Source organism: Phyllostomus discolor, chromosome 3 (assembly GCF_004126475.2).
Source record: "Phyllostomus discolor isolate MPI-MPIP mPhyDis1 chromosome 3, mPhyDis1.pri.v3, whole genome shotgun sequence".
NCBI lineage: Eukaryota > Metazoa > Chordata > Mammalia > Chiroptera > Phyllostomidae > Phyllostomus > Phyllostomus discolor.
Window position 1 is genome coordinate 203,941,745 of NC_040905.2, and position 23,892 is coordinate 203,965,636.

The 23,892-nt window shown below is 53.8% G+C and overlaps 1 protein-coding gene across 3 annotated transcripts in view; it reads left to right on the forward strand.

The window, feature by feature from the left end:
* Positions 1-1,860: 1,860 nt before the first annotated feature.
* GSN (gelsolin) overlaps positions 1,861-23,892 on the forward strand; it is a 48,831-nt gene continuing 26,799 nt past the window's right edge. Inside the window, exons 1-2 of one of the 3 annotated variants that reach the window (XM_028508836.1) lie at positions 1,861-1,985; positions 11,965-12,051. The gene's annotated coding sequence lies outside the window, so the exon portion shown is untranslated. Of the gene's footprint in view, positions 1,986-11,964; positions 12,052-16,244; positions 16,266-23,892 lie in introns of those variants that run through there. The other 2 variants (XM_028508845.2, XM_036022162.1) reach the window with 2 other exon arrangements.

Here is a 23,892-nt window from a genome sequence, read left to right on the forward strand (position 1 = left end):
ACAGTTTTCTGGTGGCAGTGTAGACTGCAGGCTTTTCTAGTGTTGACTGCAGCAATCACAGTGTTATGTGTGCGAGCCTCGCCTCTCTTGGCCTCGGTTTCCCCATTTCCACCATGAGGGGTTGGACCCGATGTCCTCCAGCGTTTCCTCCATCCCAGCACGCTATTCTCCAATCTGATGGAGACACAGATTCAGAGGTTTATCTTTGCCTCAGAGAAGTTGCTGGGGTTGGAAATGATATGTTAGATAATAACAGGACATGTGTACGCCGGAGATTGTAATCAAAGAGCTCAGAGCCAAACAGTCTGCGTTCCTGCTTTTCTCCTCACTTGCCCTGCGGTGGGTCCCAGGAAGCCTCTGGAAAAAGCAGAGAGTGGCAGAGAGAAGGTATGAGCCTCCCTGGGGGGTGGGCACCCTGCTTTAGTTCTGACAGAAAGTGGAACTGGACGGAGTTTCCCAAGTCAGGAAGGATGACAGAGTGTGACAAAGGACATTGAGCAAAGGAGAGAGGGCCAAAGACTGAGGCATGTGTGGCGTCACTTGTGTGAGCTCCGAGAGCCACTTAAAACCCTCTAGGCCTTGGGCTCCTCAAATGAAAACTGCACGGGGTAATGCCTGCCTTGTGTGGGGGTAGGGGTGGGGCGCAGTGACAGGCTGGGGTTCCCCAGGCCCTGTGGCTTCCCTGGCTGCCACTCGTTGGAAAAACCAGGAACTGAGGGCTCTGTTCCTGCTTCTTTACTTCTGTGACTCTGATGGCCAGCAGCGTGCAGTGATTGAGTCGGTGCATTTCACCCTGTGCTAGAGGGAGATTCAACCCAGCTACGGACATTGGGCTGCGGCCAGCACCTACACTGAGAAGGGGCATCTTGGTCACCTGGTCCGGGCTCCTGTTGTGTGAGTCTCCTGACTTGGAGCCACAGAGCAGCAGCAAGAGCCCCGGGGGGAACCCATGTTTGCCATTGGGAAGCTGTACTAGGCCCCCCTCCGTCACAGATGGCTCTCTCTCAAATGCATGTGAGGCGCTGTTGAGAAAAATAAAAGGACACTTGTTTACATTACCTTGCGTAAATCTCTCTGACAATGTGGATTTACTGACTCACCTAGAATAATGTCTGCCATCACACTAGCAAAAACTTCCATTTATAGAGAACCCACAGTACCTGCCATTGTGCTAAGAGTCTTCCTCTCACTGAGTCTTCCCAACAGCCCCACCAAGATGCAGTTTTACAGAGAGGAAATGGAGACTTCTACGGGTTAAGTCACTTGCCTGAAGTTACAGGACTAGTGTCAAGAGTTCCAGCCCCGCGGCCTGACTGCAAAGCCTCCGATCACGGTTTTAACTTAAGGACAGGGACGCGCTTTGGCATTTCCTGTTTCTTCGTGCTGAATGAAGCTGGGAATCCTCCTTCCCATTTATTCCTTTCCGTGGGTCTAGCTGCTCTTCGCCGACCTTCCCTGCTTTTGCGAGTAGTTGGTTTCACCCGCTGAGGGCTGTGCCCCCCCAAATCGGACCTCGTGCGGGCTGAAACACGTCCCCGCTGGTCCTAGTGCAACAGGGCTCGCTGCCCACCCCCACGGAGCGCTCCGACCCCAACCCAGCCCCCGCGCTCCGCGGGGTCTTCTCACCCCGCCCCCAGGCTGCTGCGGCTCTCTGCTGCGTGCTCCGGGCCTCAGTTTCCTCGTAAAGGAGGGAGCTTGATGCCTTCCTCTGGCAAGTAGCGAGCGGTCCGTAAAGCGACTCGCAGACACTGGAAGAAGGTTAGCCTGAAGGCAGAGTCGCCATTCTCCCGGCGAGGGGAGGGGCCGGTGCTCCTCCCGGTCCCTTCCCCCTCAACACCCCCATCCCTGCCGCCCCGCCCCGAAGGCGGCTCTGGCCCGCGCCCTGCCCACCCCGCCGAGCAACCGCAGCGCTCCCGCCCCGCTGCCCGGAACCAGCTGAGCACAGCTGGACCCAGCAGCCGCCGTCGCCGGTGCCGCAGCAGCAGGTAGGGGAAGGGGGCGGCCCCGGCCCCGGGTATTTGGGGATCTCGGGCATCTGAGTGCTGCTTCTTTCTCCCCGCCCGGTCCCAGCTCTCCCGCGCCTGGAGCTCGGCCTGGGGCACCGCTGGAAAAGGGCTTCCTCTCTAACTTAGGTCGTCTTTCAGAGGACCAAGGAAGTTTGGGTTGGGGGGCTAGGGCGGGAGAGGAGGGGTGGTCGGGCCCCCAACCACGGGCCTCGCTTTGCCCCGGACCTCGCTTTGCCCCAAGCATCTGAGCCAACCTTGATCCCGCCCCCACAGCTCGTGGAACTGGGCCCGGGGTCACCACTGCGCTCCTGGTATCTGACCCTGGCTTGCAGGTAGCTGCTCGCCCCAAGTGTGGGCGGCGGCTCCGCTGGGGAACCCGCTCCACGGATCCTTGACTGCAGGGTAGTAGTGTCTTTGCCTGCTCGTCCTGGGCGACGGAGATCCCTTAGCCTCCTTCCTCTTTCTGGACCCAGCACTGTTAGAAAGTTTTCCCTGTGCTCGTCTGAAATCTTGCACTTGCTGCCTGGAGATGCTGTCTCCTCTGCACTGCGTGTTCGTCCCCTTCCCTGACACAGGCAAACTCCTTTCAGAGCCGAAGGCCGTGATTGGAGTCTCCCTTTCTCCCTGGGCCCCCATCTCTTCTCAGGTCTGATCACCCCAGACCTGATTGCTGCAGTGTCTGCCTCCTCCAGGGCAAGCAGGCTGCCCTGGGCCACGCCCAAGGGCAAGCCTGAGCCCTCGGAAGCTTTGGGTAGGCAGGGGACATGCTTTGTAGCCCCTCATCTGCCCAGAGCACTAAAGAGCCAAAGGCGTTCAGGGCTGTGCTGGGGGTAACTGGGGCTTTGTGGAAGGCAGGGCTGCAGGGGGAGGTCCTGCTTCTGAGCTGCCTGGAGCACTTCTGAAAGACTTAATCCTGCACATCCCGTTCTCCCAGGACCACATTTCTGACCAGGGCACCGTCACCTCATTGCCGCATTCCACTTTCCCATGAGCATAGCTTGAGGTCTGACCCCAACCCCGCTCCACAGTTGATAGAACCGAAGGGCCCTGAGCATTTGTGACAGGCTCGTAGTCACACAGGGAGGAGGGGGCCGGCCTGGGACCCAGTTCCAGGTGGCCCTCAGCTGACTCCCTGCAGCTGGTGGGACCTTAGACTCTTTCGTGAGTGTTCCATTCACTAAGGGACTGACTACTCCCCCCCTTTCCACCCCGCATACACACACACTTGGGAGTGCTGATTGGTGTTTCTTGGGGGTGTTAAGGGGAAGAGGCTTGAAAGGGAGTAGGAAAGGTGGGAGGGGGGATGGTGGGCACCCAGCTCCCTTGAAACTGCATTTTCCTTTCTGAGGCCTCGCTATTTATAAATGCCAGGGAAATTGTAAACAGCCGGGAGAGCTTGAGTTGGCACCAGAGTGAGTTACACAGCAGCAAAGAGGGTTTCCGTGTGAATCAGGGAAGGAAACTTTACTCCAGAATTTTCCAATCTTTTTTATTAGGGACTGACGTGAACTTGGGAGAGCAGGCAGCTCCCTGGAGGGGAGGCCGCAGGGTTTGCCTTCTGTGGCATTTCTTTCCTCCCTGCTCCCTTGGTTCAGTCCTCTTTGGGTCCAGTGCCTTGTCCTGTGAGGGCCCAAGAGCCACCGAGGAGGACAACCCTCTCTGTCCTCAAGACACCTCCCATCTGTAGTGGTCAACACAATCGTGTGATACTGATAGTTGCTTCAGCCTGTAAGAGGGGTGGCTAAGTTCCTCTGGGCCACCCAGTCCTCAAAAATGAGTTCTGGTTTGCTAGGAGATAAAAGGATTGAGAGAAAAGACATTCTAAGGAACCAGAAGAGTTTGTGCAAAGGCACTGAGGTTTTCCGAGCAATAATCCACGTGGCTAGAATGGAGAATGGGGGCAGGGTAGAGTGGTGGAGTTGAGACGGTAAGTAACGATGGAAGTAGGCTGTGAACTAAGCGTTTGGACTTTATTCTAAAGGTAATGAGTCGAGAAAGGTTTTTGGCCAGAGCAACGATAAAAACTCTCATTCTGGTGGCTGATGTAGAAGGTGCGTTGGAAAGGGCTCCCCTGGAGGCAGGGGGATCCCAAGGAGGCTGTTGGATGGTCAAGTGAAAGAGAGTCCAGTTCTGAACCAGAGCAGTGGCCCCAGGGTGAGCCAGAGTGGCAGATTCTGGAAACCCAGCTGAAGATCTCGGGACCTGCTATAAATTTCATCTAAAAGCAGCCCTATCTGGTGTGGTTCATTTGGTTAGAGCTTATAGCTACTGGTTAAAGCTGCTAAGTTATTGTGAGTTTTGCTGTGTTATTTTTTTCTTCTTTTTTAAGTAAAAAAAATATATTGTTAAAGATTCAGTCCTGGCGGAATAACTCAGAGCATCGTCCCTATACACCAAGGTTGTGGGTTCAATCTCTGGTCCAGGCACATACAGAAATCAACCAGTGACAACAAATCAATGTTTCTCTCCCTCTCTTAAAAAAAGGAAAGGAAATCAATAAATTTTTAAAAAATTAAAAAAAAACAAAGATTCAAACATGGAGAAGAGTATCGAGTGACTTTCATCTCTCCAAACCCTTTTTCTCCCCCCAGCAGCAGCCATGGTTAACAGCTGTGTGTGCACTTGTGCCAAATTATTACAAGCAAGAGCTATAGATTGGATGCGTTCACACTTCCTGGGTTTCCAGTGCCAGTAGATCACTTCCCCCTACTCCATCTGTGTGGGTAGTTTGGGTCTTTCAAGAGAAGTTGCCAGGCCATGGCAATGACTTACGCAAGGTCTGCAGTCCTTGGCTGAAGCTGTGGTCTCTGGTTTTCTTCAGGAAAACTTTACAGCCTAAACCTCCAATCTGAGGGTGTGTATTTGCTGATTTGAGACTACAGGACTGAGAGGAGTTAAAAGTACTAACTTGGGAGTGGAGCCACAATGTTTGTTCTTCTGAGTGACCCGGGGCAAATGCTGGTTCTCTGGGCCTCAGTTTCCTCATCTGTAAAGTGGGGGGATGTTGATCTGTATCGTGAGCATAGAAAATGACCTTTTTAGCATACCAAGCACTGGAACATGAATTACTTTGTGGATTCCTCACAACCATTCCTCTGATCCCCTGTGTGCTATGATCCCCTTTTACAGATGAGGTAACTGAGGCTTGGAGAGGCTAAAAAATGTACCTCGGGCTATAAGGCTACTTGGTATTGGTGCCAGGATTCTGGAAGTCTGAGAGCCATGGATCTTAATCACTGCAAACATTCTCCTGAAGGTTCCATCTAGTCCTGACATGAGAGCTGATGGGGGAGTTCTGCTGTGGCTGTGGCGATGGCCATGAGTCAGTGTGCATGGCTCGGGAGCTCAGTCCTGCAGCAGAGGCCTGGAGGGGCCTCCCAGGGCTGTTTGAAACGCATACTTTTCTGTAGTACTACCAGCAGGACTCCAGAGGGAGGGTCCATTTTTCCTCCATTTCAGAGAACGTAAGACTTGCCCAAGCTCACTTGTTGAGTTGGGGGCCCAGCTCCTCTAGGAGAGGAGGACCAGTCCCCCTCCTTTCACCATTTGGGCCCGAGTTCTGGAAAGCTTTCTGGGGGAGCCAGGAAAAGTGAACCCCCCTGCCCCGCAGTTATTCCCTGAGAAAAAGCCTGCAGAAGCAAGAAAATGCAGGTCCCAAGAGTTATGCATTTTAGGGGGAGGGAAAGAAAGAGACCAGTGTTTAGGCCTAAGTAAAAATATCTTCTCTCTTTGAACTGAGTGAGCGTGTGTGTCGTGTTTCAGCCTGATGTGGTTTGTGAGTTTGGAGACCACAGGCGGCCTCAGTTCCTGCTGCTCTCAGCTCCCCCTCTCCCCGCTCTGCCCTGGGCCTGGGACCACATCAGCAATTTAAGGGCACAGCAGAGAAAAGCGGTGGGCGTGGGCCTGGTTTTGCCACTGACAAAGTACTGGGTGACTCGCGCTAATGCATGCCTTTCTCTGGGCCCCAGTGTTCACTTGGCACTGGGGGGTGGGGTGGACAGGATAATGTCGGGCTTTCCTTGGTTCTGATGGCCGTAAGTCAGAGGGCTTTGTTCTCCATGCAGGAACGTGGGGCCTGCTTGTCCGCCAGCGCGGAGCAGCCCACAGCAGTCCCAGTGTTTAAGATACTTGCGCCAGTGCCAGCCGGAGATTCAGCTACTGTTCATGAATTTAGTCTTCATGGACTGAATTGGTTGCCCTATTTTGCAGATGAGGAAGTTGAGGCCTGGGGTTCATTTGTGTGTCCTATTCCCTGTTGTATAAGCAGTAAGAATCTGGCCATATATATAGCATGCTTATTGTGTGGTCACCATTTGTCTTCACTGTCTTGTTTCATCTTTTAACAGCCCTATGAGAGAGGCGATAATGATTCCGTTTCACAGATGAGCAAACCGAGGCTTGGCCTGGAGGGCTGAAATGACTTACTTTCTCTTCTTGGAGCTTCACAGGAGCCCTGAGATTGTCACGATGGACCTCGTTTTGTAGATGAGAAAATGGAGACCCTGAGCTGTGAGCTCTCCTGCCCAGGGGTCCCCTGGGGCCACATGGCCAGTTGGGTTCCTTCCTAGGCCCCCCATTCTCCTCCTTCCTGGTGACTTGCTCTTTCTCAGAAGGAGCCTCTGTGCCTTTGGCATTCAGTGCTTGGGTTAAGGGATAGCACCTGGGCTGTCAAGCATCCCTGAAATTTGCTCTTCCCGAGGGGACTCCAGAGATTTTTTTTTTGAGCCATGGTGTCTGTCTCAGGCAACTTTGATGGAGGTGCCACACTAGTGGGAGTGGATTCATTGCTTCTGCTTTTAAGCAAACAGCTTTATTACTTTCCAACCCCAACAAGGATGCTATGTGGGTCTGGTTTATTTGCCAAGCAAAGAATGTATATGTGGTATAGGTAAGCTCTCTGGGTGGAGGTTGGCCCTTTGTTTCCTTCCTGTAGTGACTGTGGCTGGCTGGCTGGGCCCTTGGTGGGCTACTCAGTAAGTATTAGCTAATTCTTGGGGAGTAGCAAAGTGCTGTGTGGGTGGGATACCCATGGACTATGGGGTTTTTTCCTCCTCTCCTCTAGGGACTCTTTTCCTTTTTCTATTTATAACAAATGTTGATGATAGGAAATTTGGAAGATAAAAATATTAAAAATAGGAACTGTCTCTAATTTGGGTGCATTTCCTTCCTGATATTTTCAGCACTTTTTTTTTTACCCCCACATAATTGTGGTCATGCTGCATTTATAATTTCCTATTGTGACTTTTTGTTTCTTTTAACATTATGGCATAAATATTTTCTCATGTTATTCAGGAATCTAAATTTAATTTTAAAAAAGTTTTTAAAGTATACTATACCTAAGCTGATAAATATGTTTACTGCTGTTTTAAATTTTTTGTTCCAATAGTCCAGGGAATTAAAGAAGTGAACTTATACATTTTACTTACAAAAAAACAAGCTTTACCTTTTTATTATGAAAATGATAAGTGCCAGTCTGATTTTTAATCACTCTCTGTAATTGGATTAATGGTGTAAATACAGCATGGTTCATTGAACTCATCCTCTAAGTATTAGGCACTTAGGCTGTTTATAAATGATGCTTCAATGAACATCCTAGTGCATAAATTATTCTTCTCTCATTATTTCTTAGAAGGGTACCTAGGACTTGGAGTTTCTGGGTGAAAATGACATATTTTAGAGCTTTTGCTACATTTTGCCAAATTGCTGCCCGGAAAGTTTGCAGCCTTTCTTACCCCCACCAGCCACGCCTAAGGGTGAGCGCCTTTTGTGGGAGCCTCAGGAGCTGGTTACCCAAATTCTAGCTCAGGGCCCATTTACGGAAGCATCATACTTCATTCATTCATTCATTGAGCAAAGACATTTGCACAGATCAGCATCAGGACAGGATAACAGTTAAAATCCAGGCTGACGAGGTGGAGAGAAGCTGGTTCTCATTCTGTGCGCAGTTTCTGCTTTGCACTTGCCATAAGACCTTGAACTTACGCTAGGTCACTGCTCCGCCTCCTCACTTAGAACAGAAGGGCTTGACTTTGTGTTCCCTTGACTTTGGTGTGAGTGTGGTGACCTTCAGCTGAAGACCTATCTTACCTCAAAACAGTTTCTAGGCTCTGACCTTTAGAGTTGGACCTTGGGAATCACCTGGCCCCACCCCCTTACTTCATGGCTGGGGATAGTCACACTCAGAGAGAGCAAGTGAATTTCCTAAAGCACACAGCAAGGCCTCTGATTGCTACTCATCGAAGCCAAAATGAGTTCAGTTCTTATTAAACCTAAGGCTGGGGAAGATCAAGGAACCTGGCCGTGGTCCAACCCCTAGCTTGTCTGGGCAGTGTGGTCTTGAGAAAGTCATTCCCCTCTCTCACCGGTTTCCCGCATTGCAAAATGGAGCATGGCGCTTTCTCAAGTCTTCCCAGGTCTGCTTTTCTGCCAGCTGAAGGTTTGATTTCAAGATCCAGTGGCAGGTGTGTCAATTGTGCATCCTAAATTGGGGTGCTTTTTGAGATCACTAGTACAGATGTTAGGTCAGAGACTCCATATTAAGACTTAAAGACGCCCTGGCTGGTGTGGCTCAGTGGATTGAGCGCTGGCCTGAGAACCAAAGAGTCATTAGTTCAATTCCCAATCAGGCCACATGCCTGGGTTTGCAGGCCAGATCCCCAGTAGGGGGCGTGAGAGAGACAACCACACATTAAAGTTTCTCTCCTCTTTCTCCCACCCTTCCCCTCTGCCTAAAAATAAATAAATAAGAAAGGCATAAAAAATATCTTTGGACCCTTGCCCTCCTCAGGGGTAGGGTTTGCTTAACAATGTTGCTGCTGGACATAAAAGATGTTCTAGAGCATCTCAGACTCATCCTGCACACAGATCAGCTGCGGGTTTTGTTAAAATGCAGAGTCTGGGGTGAAGGCTGAGACTCTGCGTTGCTAATGACCTTGCAGCTGACAGACGTTGCTAGTCCAGGGCCCACACTTGGAATAGTGGGAGTCGACATCCCTTCCTTGTGCAGGGCTCAGACAAGAGCCCAAGCTTCTTAATGTCTTTTCTTTGATGCTCTTCTACCCATCACGTCTGCCTCCCTCTTCTCTTCCCAGCACTGAGTTGAACTATTTGGTCCACAGCTGCGTGTTTCTAGAACCTGAACAGCTCTTGAAATATTTTGCTGCCTAATTTCGCGGCAAGGTAGGACGGGTCTTTGTGTGAGAGAGAGTGACTCAGTAGGAAGCCATCCGAAGAGGGAGAAATGCAGCCGGAGGACCTAACATTGGGCTTAAACATTCCCAGCTGAAGTTTTTGTACTTCAGATTATAAACATTATTCTCAACCTACAGGCTGCAAACTACAGCCCTGGGGAGGCGCCAGACTGTTTTTTACCTCTGAGCTAAGAATGGTTTTTACATTTTCAAAAGGCTGTTTAAAAAAAAATCCAAACCCAAACAAGGAAGAAGATGCAAAACAGAGGGTATGGGGCCTGCCAAACCTAAAATATTTACTGCCTGGCCCTTTACAGTAAAAGTCTGCTAACCCCCGATGTAGCGTAACCAAGACTTTCTGTTTTTCTCTGGTGAGCAAGAGGCCTTAGCTCCATCTCTTGGAATTTAGTGAGACCAAGGTGTAGGGCAGGCAGCAGCCTGGTTTGGTGGGAACTGCCCAGGCATCTCAGCTGTGTGACCCTGTGCACGTTATTTCGCCTCCCTGAGCTCATGTCCTTCCTTCACAAAGTGGGACAACGGTATCTGCCCGGCAGAGTTACTGTGAGGATGAGAGATGGTGTGTGTCGAGCTCAACACCTCGTAAGTGCTCAGAAGATGGTACCTGTTGTCCTTGGGGTAGCCCTTTGAACCCTTCTGGCTTTACTGGGCAGATACCATGTTTCTCCCACCAAATCTGAAGGTCCCCCCGGTGGGCTGCGAGCAGTCTTTTAGGAGAAAAGACACTTCTGTTCCAGTCGCCCTCACCCCACCCCCAAGGCGAAAAGCTCCTCTTCAGCCACCTTCTAGACAATTGGAGTTCCAGGTGGCTTACACACTTCTGCTGATGGGGCGCTCTGTACCCGAAGGCCAGCCTTTGCACTGGTGGGCAGCTCTGGCTCTTAGACAGTGCCTCCTCTCCCTGCGCTCTAAGTTGTAATTCAGCAAACAGGCACCTGGCTAGCCTGGGCTGGGATCTGAGGACCGGAAGGAGCCGCCTCTCTTTCTGGCTCCGTCTAGGGCCTGTGGGCAATGGACTAGACTCAGCGGTTTGTGGACCTTGTTTTTAAGCCACTGCAGCTTTAAGGTCTGAAAAGGAAAACAGACCAACTTGGAGTTCGCCAAGGCTCATTCTAAACCCCACTGAGCTGGAAACTCGGGAGCTCCCTGTGTCCAAGTCCTGGGAAAGGGTGTAATGCTCGTTTTGCCCACAGATGGCAGCACCTGTATGTACTCTTAGCCAGCTCTGTGTGACCCGGGAGACCGGGGGCCTGCGAGATCTCAGAGCAGCTCAGCTTCCAAGGGGAAGGGGAGGTTAGAGGAGATTTCCTGGAGGAAAGCTGGGCTTGATCATGAGTGGAAGGAGAAGAGAAGAACAGAGATGAAAGCGAGTTCTGGAACAGAGGAAGCCGCCTGGGCAAAGGTGATGCGAGGCCGCGAGGCACAGAGTGTAGCTGTGTCCGGCTGCACCTTGGAGGGGGTGTGGGTGGGAAACAGGAACTGAGAGTCGAGGCTCCAGGGGCCGACGGCGGCAGATCACAAAAGACGTCCAGAAGTTGCTAAAGGGTCTTGGGCTTGATCTGGGGGCCACAGGGAGCCAAGGCGGAACCTGAGCAGAGCAGCGACACGGTCCAGCCGTGCCCTGAGGAGACCGCTCTCAAGGAAGGAGAGAGGAAGTGGGAGGACCAGCTAGGAAGCACTGCAGTCATCCCGTGAGAGGAAGAATCGTTTCTAGAGAAAGACTCAGCGGTTTGATTAGCAGTCAGAGAAAATACATGCACTGTCCAAAACCGTAGACACAGTTTTATCTCATTTAACCCTTCTGGTGACTCTGTGGGGTGGGTGCTAACGTAATACCTCGTTTACAGAGAAGGACACTGAGAGGCAGAGGGGTGCAGGAACTTGATTGAGGTACATACCTAGTTAACCGAAGGACCATTTAGTCTGTCCCAGAGTCCGCCCGCAGCCACTGCTCTGAAGCTGGTGGTAAGCATTGTAAGTGGAGTTCAGGCTGTGGTGAGGTTGCCGTAAATGTTAATGGGACTTTATGTTGGATTAATAGAGGCATGATATCTAGGATGATGGAGGTGAGAGTTCTGCTTGCCCTGCTTTTGGATAGAGCTTGTTTGTATGTCTAAATCTGGGTCTTTTTAAAAAGATTTTATTTATTTCCTCTTAGAAGGGAAGGGAAGTAGTAAGAGAGAGAGAGAGAGAGAGAAACATCAATGTGTGGTTGCCTCTCACATGCCTCCCACTGGGGACCTGGCCCGCAACCCAGGCATGTGCCCTGACTGGGAATCGAACTAGCAACCTCTTGATTCACAGGCCCATGCTTAATCCACTGAGCCACACCAGCCAGGGCTGAGTTGTTGTTGTTGTTGTTGTTTCCAGGGACAGGATTCATTTGGAGTAGGTCAAAGAAGGGGGTAAAGGGAACCAGACATCCTGGTCTCAGGAGAAGCTGGAGGAAGCGCCTGTGTAACTTGCAGAAAACTTAACAGCCCAGGATCACTGTTTTCAAGTCTCCAAGGAGTTTCTGGGAAGCAGGGTGACGGACCTGTGCTGGGTGACCGCAGAGAGAGAGAGACTTTAGCACATCCTAATGATGGTGGGTCTCGAAGCCTCGGCAGGGAGCAAGGTCCCATTGCTGGAGGCCTGCAGACAGGGGCTGTGTGCCCCTGGTCGTGGGGGCTGGGGAGGCGTGGAAGCGTTCAGTTTGATCAGATGATCTTGAGCCCTTGACACTGAGGGTCTTTGCCCTTTATTCACAGGTGGTGCTGACGCCCATTCTTACAGCTTCTGCCTTGATCCCAGCACCTCCCCTGGTACAGCCCTCTTCACCCTCACAGCCCTGCAAGGTAGGTAGCGCGGCGCAGACCCCGGAGTCCATGCAGACCCCACGTCCTCCTAAACTGGGATCTGACTGCCCCCCCCTCCCCCCACCGAAGTCTAAAGGGGACAGTGAAGCCTTGCTGGTCTCCATAGTGGACCCAGAGGTAGTTTCTGAGGTTTTTCTAGTAAAGCTCGGAGTGCATTTCCACCCGTTGTCTCATTTGCTTCTCACCTGCCCCTGAGAGGGAGGCCAGGCAAGGGTGATCCTGTAGGGGAGCAGCAAGGACTGACCGGGCTGGGTGCCAGGGTGCCTGGGCCCCCCCGCCTGGCTGTGCTGCTTGCTGGCTGTGCGGCTGCAGGACAGTTGCCTTCCCTACCAAGGCCTCTCTTGGCTCTTCTGTGAGAGGGTGTGCTCCCCTGAGGAGGAAGGAGGTGCACAGATTCTCCCTGGAGGCTCTGGAGAGGTGAGAAAACCTGGGGCGTGGCTGCCAAGTTGCCAGCTTGTTGACTGTAGGAGGAGCACCTGAGACTGTGTGTGTGTGAGTCAAGGTGAAGGTGGATGAGTCATACCCACCTGGGGACGCCGGGGGAGTTGGCAGGGTGGGGCCCACCTGACTATCGGATTCACAGGTGACCTGATGAGGTGGGCTGAGATCCAGGGGCTGGGGTGCAGAGTCCTGGGCAGGAGACTCAGGGCACTTCCCAGCTTGGGACTCGGTTTCTCTGCCTGAGAAACGAGCATGTTGGTCTCCCCTGCACCCCTAATGAGTTGTCGTGAGGACTGCATGAGCCCCCAGATGCTGAAGGACTCTGTGAGCTGTGAAATGGGAAGTATCACTGCTAGGGACTCGCCCAGCGTCCAGCGCTGGAAAGGAAGTGAATTTCTAATAGGGGACACCATGCGGAGAGCCTGGAAAACACCCCTCCAGCCCATGACATCACCTCAGTGGCCAAAAGGAGAAGGGGCCGAATGCCTGCACGCTTACTCATCGGCAGCAGGCCAGCTGGCTTCCAGGGGTGACACCGACCACATCCAGGGCTGTTCCTCTTTCCCGCAGCTGAGATGAAAGCGCCTTCTGATGGTCTCCAGAGCGCTTTGCCCTCAAAGCTGGGATTCCTAGCAGGCCCACTGGGCCCGGGGAGGGGACGTGTCCCCCCTTCAGCCAAAGCTTAATGCTACCCGGAGAGGAGGGATGGAGGCTGGTCTTGGTTCTGCAGATCCAGCTTTTGGGACTGAGCCCAAACCGCTCCAACTCCTAAAGGCAAATTGCCCCTAAGTCGTCTGTCACTGAAAAGAGCGTTACGCTCTGTTCATGCTTTTGGTAGCAACGACACAGGGGCCCGTCTTCTGCCTTCCCCACTTGTGCAGACCCTGCAGGGCCAGGCTGGCTCGGGCCCAGCTGTTAAGTAGGCTTGGCCGGCTTGCCGCCTGCACTGTGCCCACCCCACACCCACTTCTGCTGAACTTGGGCTCAACCAAGGAGGACGGAGTGGGCTCTTGCTTGTCCAGACCCGACGGTATTTCTTCAGATCTCCAGGTACCACCTCCCTGGAGCGTGCGATACCTTCTCCTTTTAGAAGTTCTCTCTCGTTTTTGCTCCTGGGAGGCTGTGCCATCAGGTTTGTCTCCTATTTCCCTGACCTTCTTTGGGCCCTGATTTTCTGCCTCTGAGTACCAGGATTCTGGCCGCCTTTCTTGTCTTGAGTTACATGATAGCTCCACTTGTTCGCTGACTCATTCATTCATTCACTCATTCATTCATGGGTACATTCACTGGACAGAAATTTAGGCCTTGAACTGAGTGTTAGAGAAAAGATTTTTCTATCCCCAACGGCCTTATAGTCCCAGGTCTCACAGTAAGTTATCACACACATCACACATTCATTTCTTCAGCTGTCAGGGAAACAGCCAGGGTCATGAGATCACATGGGGTTGGGTGGGGTGATGGGTTTCTATCTGGACGGATGAGGGATGCCTTCCTGAAAAAGCCCAGACCTGAAGAGGGAATGGAAGGTGGTTGGGTAAGCAGGGAAGGCCAGCAGGGAACTATTGGAAAGTCTAAAGTAAGGGAGAGATTTGCCCTGATTTCATTATTAGAACCTTGGAAAGAGATAGACCCAAGACCTGAGAGTGCAGTTTTTGGTTCTTCCACACTGTGGCGGCCTGATGCTGCGCCTCGGTACTAGGCTTGAGCAATCCTGGGATGTGCCCTTCCCAGCATTCTCTAGGATCCTTGCCTTTTGTCATCGCTGGGCTTCCACAGGGAGAGGGGAGAGGAATCAGGCCTGCCCCGCCCTTGGAGCTCAGAATTGTGGTGGTGGCTGAGCCTGGAGTTCACTGTGCTAAGTACCAGGGGAGCCAGGGAGGCCTTGTCCTCTTCTGAATCAAGCACTAGGTGGACGGGGCGTGCTGGGCATTCAGGCAGGGGAGTCACGTGTGCAAGTTTGGCCACTTGGAACCACTGTGGTTGGGGACGAGTGAGCAGTGCGACCACAGCAGGAATGTGGGGTTGAGGTGGAGAGTGGCAGGAGAGTGAGGCTGGGAGAGGCATTGAATGCCAGGTCTCGATCCCTTGGGTGCCAGTGAGCCTTGGACACATCCTCAACTAGGAGCGACTTGATTGATGGATTTGAGAGGGGAGGGTGGATTGGGCAGAGGGTGGGGAAATGCTATAAGCTGGTTGGAAAGAATGAGTACCACTGGGTGAAGCCTTGTCACTCCCACCCGCCTACACACACAAACACAGTAAAATACTCTGCCCCTTTCTGTCCCCGGCCCTTGCTGGGTTGGGTGACTGTCCTATCAGTTGGCTCACGGGAGCACTGCAGCACTGGGGTTTGGCTATACCCTGGGCTGCAGAGGCAAACAGGTCTGACCCTGAAGCATCTCTCTGGCCCCGACTTGCTATGTGCCCCTTGACATGGCCCTTAACGACTCTCAGCCTCCGCTTCCTCATCTGTGAAATGGGGGTGATTACAGGGTTTGGGGGGAACTAAAGTCCTAAGCATTTGCCTGTGTAACAGGGATGGCTGTTTATCTTTATTTCCCTGTTGGTTGCTAACGGCCCAGTCCTGTCCTAATCCACCCTTGGGGAAGTCGCCTGCAGCCATCCGTCTGTGATCTGAATTGAGAACAAGGTGTTCCCAGCAGCCTCGAAGGAGGCCTCAAGTGGGACTCTGAGCCGTTTGGAAGTGCCTTCACGCTTCCTCACTGGGGTCTGGCACAGGGCCGGGCTCAGAGGGCCGGATGGGGCCTCATTCGTCTCCTTAGCTTCAGCGCTCAGCACAAGGCTGGCCTCTTGTGGTTCTCATAAATCCTGAACAAAATAGTTTTAAACAAACAAAAAAAAGTCATACACCTTGGGTGTCATCTCGCCGGCACTTTATCTGATGGCTGGGGCCCGGAGAAAGACAGTAGCTCATCCAAGGCCACCAGCCCTTTAGTGGCAGCGATTGGACCTGTTCACTTCTCCCTGGCTCAGATATGTATTGCGATTCTAATTTTTAAAGTGCCGATAATGGAGATTTCACGTTAGCTGGGGGAAGGGTAACAGTGGAGTGGATATTTTGGGTGTAGGGCGCCCCTGCCCCAAAACCATGCCAGAGAGTATCTGGCTACAAAGGCCATAAGGCAGGGGTGACCAGCCTCTCAGCATCTCTGGGCCACAGTAAATACATTGCAACACGTAGTCACAAAAACATCTCATAATGTTTTAAGTAAACTTACCATTTTGTGTTGGGCTGCATTCATAGCCACGCTGGGCTGCATGCAGCCTGCAGGCCATGGGTTGGACACTCCTGCAAGGGTATCATTCGACCTCCTTAGTTTACATTTGGGGAAACTGAGGCCCAGAGAGAGGTAGTAGCCTGCTCGGGGTCCCCAGAGAGTGGGAAGCAGAGAGGCGGCCACAAGGCCCACTTTCAGTGAGAAGCAGTAAGGTGGGTGGCTCTTCCCCTCAGCCCACTGCCTCGTGTTCAAAGAAAGCCAGTGTGAACAATGGTTTCCTGAGGACGTTTTGGTTTTTAATGATGTCAAGGGAAAGGGCCGTTCCCGGAACTGTGTGTGCCCACGTGATGTCTGGAGTTGGGCCTGGCACAGCTGCTTCAGGCGAAAGCCACAGGGTCCTATTTATAGGCCGATGTGATTAGGTTGATGTGGTCAGGAGAGGCCCGCCTGCCCTCTCTGCCCAGCCCAGCGATGGCGGAGGAGGAGGCCCTCGGGGGCGATTCCGACCCATGGGTGAGTAGCAAGGGACCTGGGGTGGTCCCTGAAGCTCGCTCAGAGCGGGGATGCAGGGAGGCCTCGGGGGAGGTCCCAGTCCTGACTCCTGGGTCCGGGGCCGGCAGGCCCTCTGCAGAGACGCAACCAGTTCCTATCCTGTTCTCTTTCTGCTTAAAAGTCCTTCTCTGCCTCCTACCAGTTCAGGATTCCTGCTCGCCAGGTCCCTTCCCCACCCACCTCTGCGCCTTTGCTGTTGCTGTTCTAGCCACCTGACTTGCCTGTGGCCAGTTCCCCAAAGACAAACCTGCGTTCATTCTTCAAGGCTCTGCTCAAATGCTCCTCTTTGTGGCTTGTCAGGTCCCGGGTGCTCCCTGGTTTGTGTCACCTGAGCGATGACTCAAGTTCATGTGCGCTCTCCCCTGGGCCAGGAAGTCCTGAGGAAGGACCTGACATAGAGGAAGAAAAGGAGAAAGGCATTTGTGACCGAGCACCTACTCTGGTCATTCATTCACCTTACATGTCTGATGAGGTATGATCTGTGCGCCACACTCCACATGGCAGGTATGTTTTAAAGGTGCGTAGGAGTGAGAGTGAGCCTTCAGAGTCAGGTCGTCCTGGATTCAGACTCTGCCCTGCACTTTTTTTTTTTAAGATTTTATTCATTCATTTTTAGAGGGGAAGGAAGGGAGAAAGAGACAGGGAGAGAGAAACATCAATGTGTGGTTGCCTCTCACATGGCCCTCACTGGGGACGTGGCCTGCAACCCAGGCATGTGCCCTGACCGGGAACCGAACCTGCAATGCTTTGGTTCGCAGCCCGCGCTCAACCCACTGAGCCACACCAGCCAGGGCTGCCCTGCACTTTTTAACAGTCATCCCTGGGCTGAACCTCTCTGAGCCTCAACTTTCCCATGGTTTCGGGAAGCATTGTCATCAAGATAAAGCTTCTAAGTACTCGTGTTACTCGGTCCATAATGAGCTTCTGTGTGCCTAATAGGAATGACTTACAGGTGGGGAAACTGAGACTCCGTACAAGGAAGCCCTTTCTCTAGGGCCCCACAGGAGCCAGCGGCCAAGAAGAGAGGCCAGATCTTAGTGTCCAACTCCGCCCTTTGTTCTCCTCCCTCCCTCTCTTAGCCCCCTGGGCCTATTCTGTTCCCCAGATCGGGGAAGCTTTGTTTTGGGGGATTGTTTTTCCTAAGAAGTTTCCTCTGTGGTGCCACGGATGACTCAGAGCCCTGAGTCACCAGGAGGCCCGAGGGCCAGGGAGGAGTGGGGCAGGGGAGGAGGGAAAGGAGAGAAGGGACCAGCAAGGGGGTCCCAGTTCCAGCTCTGGTGCTCCCATTGCTCCATCGGCTACTAGGTCAGACAAGGCACCTCCCTGTCCTGCCTGGCCTCAGTTTTCCCAAATGTGAAAGGCAACGTTGGGCTTTGATACGTGGTTTCCAGTCCAGGCTAAGCCTCAGAATCCCAGGTTCCCGGGCCCCACCCTGACCTGCAGCAGACTCAGAGCTGGGCGTGGGGCCTGGGAATCCACGTGCTCTGGAGCTCCCCAGGTGCTTCTGCCTCGCGCCCGATCTGCAGAGGGGCAGGGAACTGACTGCGCAAGGCTCCCTCCTCTGGGCCTCAGAGGGGCTGTGAAGCCCCCGTCCCCAACACTCCACCACCTCGGAGCCCCTTCTTTGCCGAGTTCTTTGTCAGAGTGGCACACAGGAAGTGTATAGGCTTTTCTTCTCTTTAAAACAGTTTTGTTGAGTATCATTTCCCTAAATTGTTGAAGTAAATTTATGTGTAATTTACATACCTACAATTCACCCGGTTTAATTACTTCATTGATTTTTAATACACTTACAATGTTGTGCCTCCACTCCCACAGTTCTGTCTGAGAACATTCCCGTGACCCCTAAAAGGTGCCCATGCCTGCGTGCTGGCTGTCCCCACACCCACCCCGTCGCCTGTCACTAATCCGCTCTGTCTTTCTGAACGCCCAGACCTGTGTGCACCCCCCCGGCTTCTCCCTTTCTGGCTGTGTGACCTCATGCAGGTTACTGCCCCTCTCTGAGCCTTGGATTTCTCCTTAGTCGGAGAGGGAATAATGACATCCTCCTCGTAGCCTATTGTTTGAACTTCACTAATGTGATTGAGTGTGTGCTGCACAGTGGGAGCTGGGGACGTGGGAGCCTGACCTGTGGTATGCCGAGCATCTGTACCAGGCACTAGGCTAAGCACCTTCAGTGCATTATCTCTCACTTCCCCCAGCAGCTCTTATTAGGTGAGTGCTGATACAATTTCTGAGACATTGAGAAGGGAGGTAACTTTTTCCAGGCTGCATAGGTAATGGTGCGTAGGGTTGGGGGTCTGTCCCAGGCCCTCCTGCCTTAACCTTTCCACCGCAGATGGGAGTCCTGGCTCGAGGGACACCACTTGTGGGCCCAGGGCAAGGTTGTGGCACACACTTCCAAGGGACAGGACCTGATACAGTGGACATGGGCTTCCGAAGAGGGTGTGTAGCACAGAGTGCGTATCATGCAACAGATGTGACATGGTGCATGGAGCATGATCCAAGGAATGAGTGACATGGGACGCAGTACCTGGAACATGCATCAGAGCAAACACGCAGGACAAGGCTTGGGGAACACAGGGCCTGGGAGGGGGCACAGAGAGCATGGTGTATGTGACACTTGGTACGGTACACGGTATATGACGTGGGGATGCGGTACCCAGGGTATAGCACTTGCGATGCAACAATGGGACACAGAAAGGCCTTTTTCATGGCAGTGCCTGGGGCCCCAGCACACAGTGGCAGGGGCCAATTTTCTCTTTCCACAAGGGTCTGTCTGTGTTCCGCCACCTCCTCCCTGTGTCTTCGCATGCCAAAGACTGGGTGTGTCCTAGAGGACTGGGGCCCAGTACCTCCCACCACCTACTGGCTCACACAGGGAGCAAGTCTTGGGGCCAAGTCCATGGCTCAGGAAGAGCCTGCCAGGCCCCCAGAACCTGTCTCTCAGAAGCAGCTATGAGCCCCAGCACTTGGCTAGCCAGAGCCTAGTAATTTTCCTGTAAGCCATCTTCCCTGCCACTCCCCTCCCTGGCTGCCACTGCTGGCTGTGAGCACTGCGTTCCAGTGCTCTGGGAGAGAGTCGGCTCTGCCACTGGGGCGGAGGCACAGGGAGGAGGCAGCTATTAGCAACCTGGTGGTTCCCGAGCCCTCCTGGCTTCTGGTGCCCACTCCTTCATCTTCCCATCTGCACAAGAGCCTCCAATAGCTTGCTTGATGCACTGAGGCTCGGAGAGGCCAAGAGCTGGCCCAAGGTCACACAAGTCAGAGGCAGAGCTGAGGCTAGACCCCAGCTCTCCCGCAGGCAGGAAACTGAGGATGTATAGAGGCAAGGTTAGATGGCACAGAGGCTGTTGTTGGGGGGTGGGTAGGTGATGCAGCTGCAAGAGCACGTGGGCACCAGATCGTAGAGGACCTTAGGTGCCAAGCTGGGGGGTCCTGTCTGCTTTCAGTGTGCACTGGGGGCCGTGGAAGGGTCTGGAGCAGGGAATGGTGCAATCTCCAGGGATAACAGGAGAGCCGAAGGCAGTGAGGAAGCTGGTGCGGTGGTTTCAGAGGAAAGATGGGGACCCAGGACCAGGAACTCCAAGTGCTGGATTGTGGGGGTGGGAAGCGAGTGGGAAACAGGCAGTGCACAGGGCTGCAGCTCCGGCCTCAGCCCTAGGTGCATTCCCGTGGGATGACTCTGGGTAGGCCCTGCCCAGAGTCACTGAGGGTTCTGGAAGCCCCCAGAGGGACCGGCACTGGGGGATGATGCCAGTGGCTGGTGTCTCCCTGGAAGTGAGGCTGGGGCACACCCCGGGAGAGGAGACAGCACCGTTCTGGAGCCCTGCTGTGTGCCAGGCACGGGGTTCTGTGTGCCAGGCTCCTTGAATCCTTCCAGCTAGATATGCTTGTCCTCTGACCCAGGAAAGGAGCAGCGCATTCCAGTACCCTGCTTCTGTTTGCACTTAAAGGGGGAGAGTACTTTGAAAACCTATTAAAGTGAAAAGGATTAGTCATAATGAAAAATATCTTTGAATCTCTGGAAGTTCTATCGTAGTTAAGAATTTGAGAGCCATTGCAAAGAATTTCTCACCATGCTATAGAGCATTTGTAGTTTTTCCGTAAGTGATCTGTACTAGAATCAAGTGCTGGCAAGTCTGTGACACAGTCTTGTCGTTCTGTCCCCAAGGACACAGGCTTGGAGAGGTTGAGTCACTTGCCCAGGGTCACCCAAGTAGTACGTGACAGGGCTAGGGTCAGATGGTGACTCCAAAGCCCTTATTCTTTTGGGTGAAGCAGGCTAGAGGAGAGGGGAATGTGTCATCAGGAGAGACTCGTGGAGGGGCGGGATGAAAGGCACCCTTACGTGCTGGCTCGAGGCCCTCTCCTGAGATGCCTCCCCATCCCCGGCACCAGCCACCACCCTGGGTCCCTGGGCCTTGACTGGGACCCTTCAGCCCTCCCGTTCTCTGGATGCAGGGATGCAGATGTAGAGGTCAAGGGTGGGCATGTGGGCCAGTGGCCTGTGTGTGTGCACAGCCTGGACAGATGGTGGGGGCTCGTCTTTGGATGTTATGCTTACTGAGCACCTACTGTGTGTCAAGCACGATGCCTGGGGCTCCCAGACATCCCACAGGGTAGAAGTCATCGCCCCATCTTACAGAGGAGGAACATGGAACTCTGCAGAAGGGCTACTTGCCAAGGGCATGTACACCCCAGGCATCCCCTGTATCCTGTTGGCTGGAAGGTCATGCACCCCTTACCCTGTTGGTCATTCTTGGCATCCTGAGCTTACAGAGGCTCAGCCCCTGCTCCTGGGGGAAGGAAACTGGCATTTTCGAACATCTATTTTATGCCAGGCATGGTCCTAGGATCTTCCACGCTTATGGTCTCACTCAACCCTTTCCACGTGCCTTTGAGAAAGGCATGTGTACTTCAGTTTTATACCTAAGGAGCTTCAGTCTCAGAAAGAGAATCTTACCCAGGCCCCTTTGTAGGTACATACTCGGTGCCCAGTTCCGTGCTTAGCCCCAAATGTGCTTGACCTGATCAGATTCCCACCACAGCCCTGGGAAGGTGAAGTAATCCCCGCCCGAGGAAGCAGAGGCTCAGAGGGCAAGAGCCACATGTTCAAGCCACACGGTTAGAAAGCGGTGGGTCAGGAACTTACACCCAGGTCTTTCTGGCCAGAGCTCTTCCCACCACAGTCACGCGCGTTGTTTTCCTGCTCTTGGAAAGCCCTTCCTCTGCGGCGCAGGGAGCGGCCTCCCAGGCTCCTGCGCCTTCTGGCTCTGGCTACGGCATCTGAGGCCCTGTCTTCCAGGGCGTTTGCTGGTGGAGAGTCTGTCCCACCTTCTGCTGGTCCTGTGGTCGCGGTGCCTGCATCTGGGCCTCCGTGTCGTGCTGCTGATTTGTTTGTGCATGGGCTGCCCTACTGGTGGGCTCCAGGGTGCCAGAGGGGCCAGCACAATTGTCCGCAGTCCAGCCTCCCAGGAACGGAACAGCGCTGGCTTACAGAGAAGGGGAAACAGGGTGAAGTGGGCCCTGGCAGGCAGGGCCCTGGGCTCACACCCATGGTCAGATCTGGCTGCTTCCAGGGCACGGGGTCAGGAAGTGGTGGGGCCTGGCCCGCTCTGAATGTCCTGCCCTGGCTCTCAGCACTAGGTGGGGTTGCCTCCGGAAGCTGGGCACAGGCCAGTGGCTCTGGTCCCTGGGATAGTTGGCCCCCTGGAGGTGGCTTCAGCCAAGCCCCACTGCCGTCTCCCTAGTGACTGTCCACACCCTAGACAGACTGTGCCAACACAGAGAGAGAGCCAGCTGGCCCTTCCAGGGGGCCCTGTCGTGTCGTGGAAACAGGCTCAGCCTTGGCCCGATCACCAGGAGACCTGGGTTCTAGGGCTGCTCTGCCAGGTACTTGCATGGGATTCTGAGAAGTGACACTGTCATTCTTGGCATCATCATCTACAAAGAGAAGATGGACCAATGGACATGCTGTTAATCAGTCCTACTGTGTGCAGTGTACCCCAGCCATCTCCCTCCAGAGCTCCTGACTGTCCTGCAAGTGGGCATCACTATCCGTATTGACAAATGAGGGACCCAAGGCTTAGGGAGGGACAGTAACTTGTTCCAGGTGACACAGCCGGCCCTGAACTCGAGAATCTCACTGTGGAGTCTGGAACCTTTCTCCTGCCCCACTTGCTCTCAGGTGGTACACCAATGCTGAACAAAGGCCTCTGCAAAGAAGCAGGCAGTTCAAGAAGAAAGGGGCTCACTGGTGGGGAGCTCCTATTGTGTGCCAGCCCTTGGGCCCCCTCACTGCCCTGCAAGCGACGTATCATCCTCCCATTGTATAGACAAGGAAACCGAGGCCCTGGTCACAAGTCCATGGGGCTCTCCAGACCACACTGAAGCCCTGTCCCGTTTCACGAGTTTCATAACTGGTGTGTCTGGTAGCTGACCACTGTCCCAGTTAGCAAAGCCCTAGCCAGAGGGGTGGGTGTTCCCACGAGGGCTCAGAGAACAGTGTGAGCCAGGAAGCAAACAAGCTGCGAGCAGGGGCCTCCCATGAGTGCCGGTTTCTGGGAAATTCAGAACAGTGTTTGGGGCAAAGAGAAAGAACAGGGCGGTGTCTCCTAGGCTGGCCAGGGGCCTTTTGTACACTGTGGCCCAGAGGGGAGGGTGAGGTCGTCTCCTCCAGACGCTGGGAGGCCCAGAGAAGCTGGGAGGCCCAGAGAGACGTGGCAACTAGCCCAAGGAGCCAGAGGGAGCAAGGCTGGAGCTAGCTGTGGGGGTTCTGGGGCCAGCTACAGGGGAGGGGTGGGAGCTATACAGCTCCTTCGTGGGGGTAGACACCAGAAAGCTGCCTACTGTGTGTGTGGCACTGGGTGAGAGCCAGAAGCTCCCCAGATCAGGGGTTAGAGAAGGGAAGGGACTAGGGTGCACTCATATCGTGAGGGGTGGCAGGGCCAGGCGGCCTCTGCAGGCACAGAAACCATACCTGACCCGAGTGCCCATGAGTGCCGTAGAGTGTAGCTGCCACAGTCCATCTTCCACTCAGTGGCCACAGCTGGGGATCTTCCTGGGACATGCCTTTGCCCTGGGTGCTCACACAGGTGTGTGGAGGGCTGGAGCGCTTCCCGATGCAGCCTCCTGCCCTGACCCGGGAGGTGTGGTGGGGACGGCTGCCCCAGAGACTCCTGGCTGCCCGGCCTGGCTTGGGCTTGACTGGTTTAGCAACTGTAACCCTTTACCTGGAAAGGACACTGCTGCTCCCTGCCTAGACCGGACGGTGCCAGGAGGTCCTGCCTGATCTCTCCAGACAGAGGCAGGGACAGGAGCTACCACACTATGTTTGAGTCTCAGCAATGCCTCTTTCCAGCTGGGGGACCCTGAGCAAGTGACCGAATCTTCCTGAGTCTCAGTTTCCCCGTATGGATAATGGGAGCTTTAATGCTCTTTTCCCCGGTTGCTGTGAAGAGACTGAGTCTTGGACCCCCCACCTTCCCTCTTCCTTCCCACCTCCTGCCTTCCCTTTCTTCTCCCAGAGATGTCTGGGCCCAGAGGAGAGGTGGCATGCTGCCACTGGTGGTGGTGGTGCCTCCCA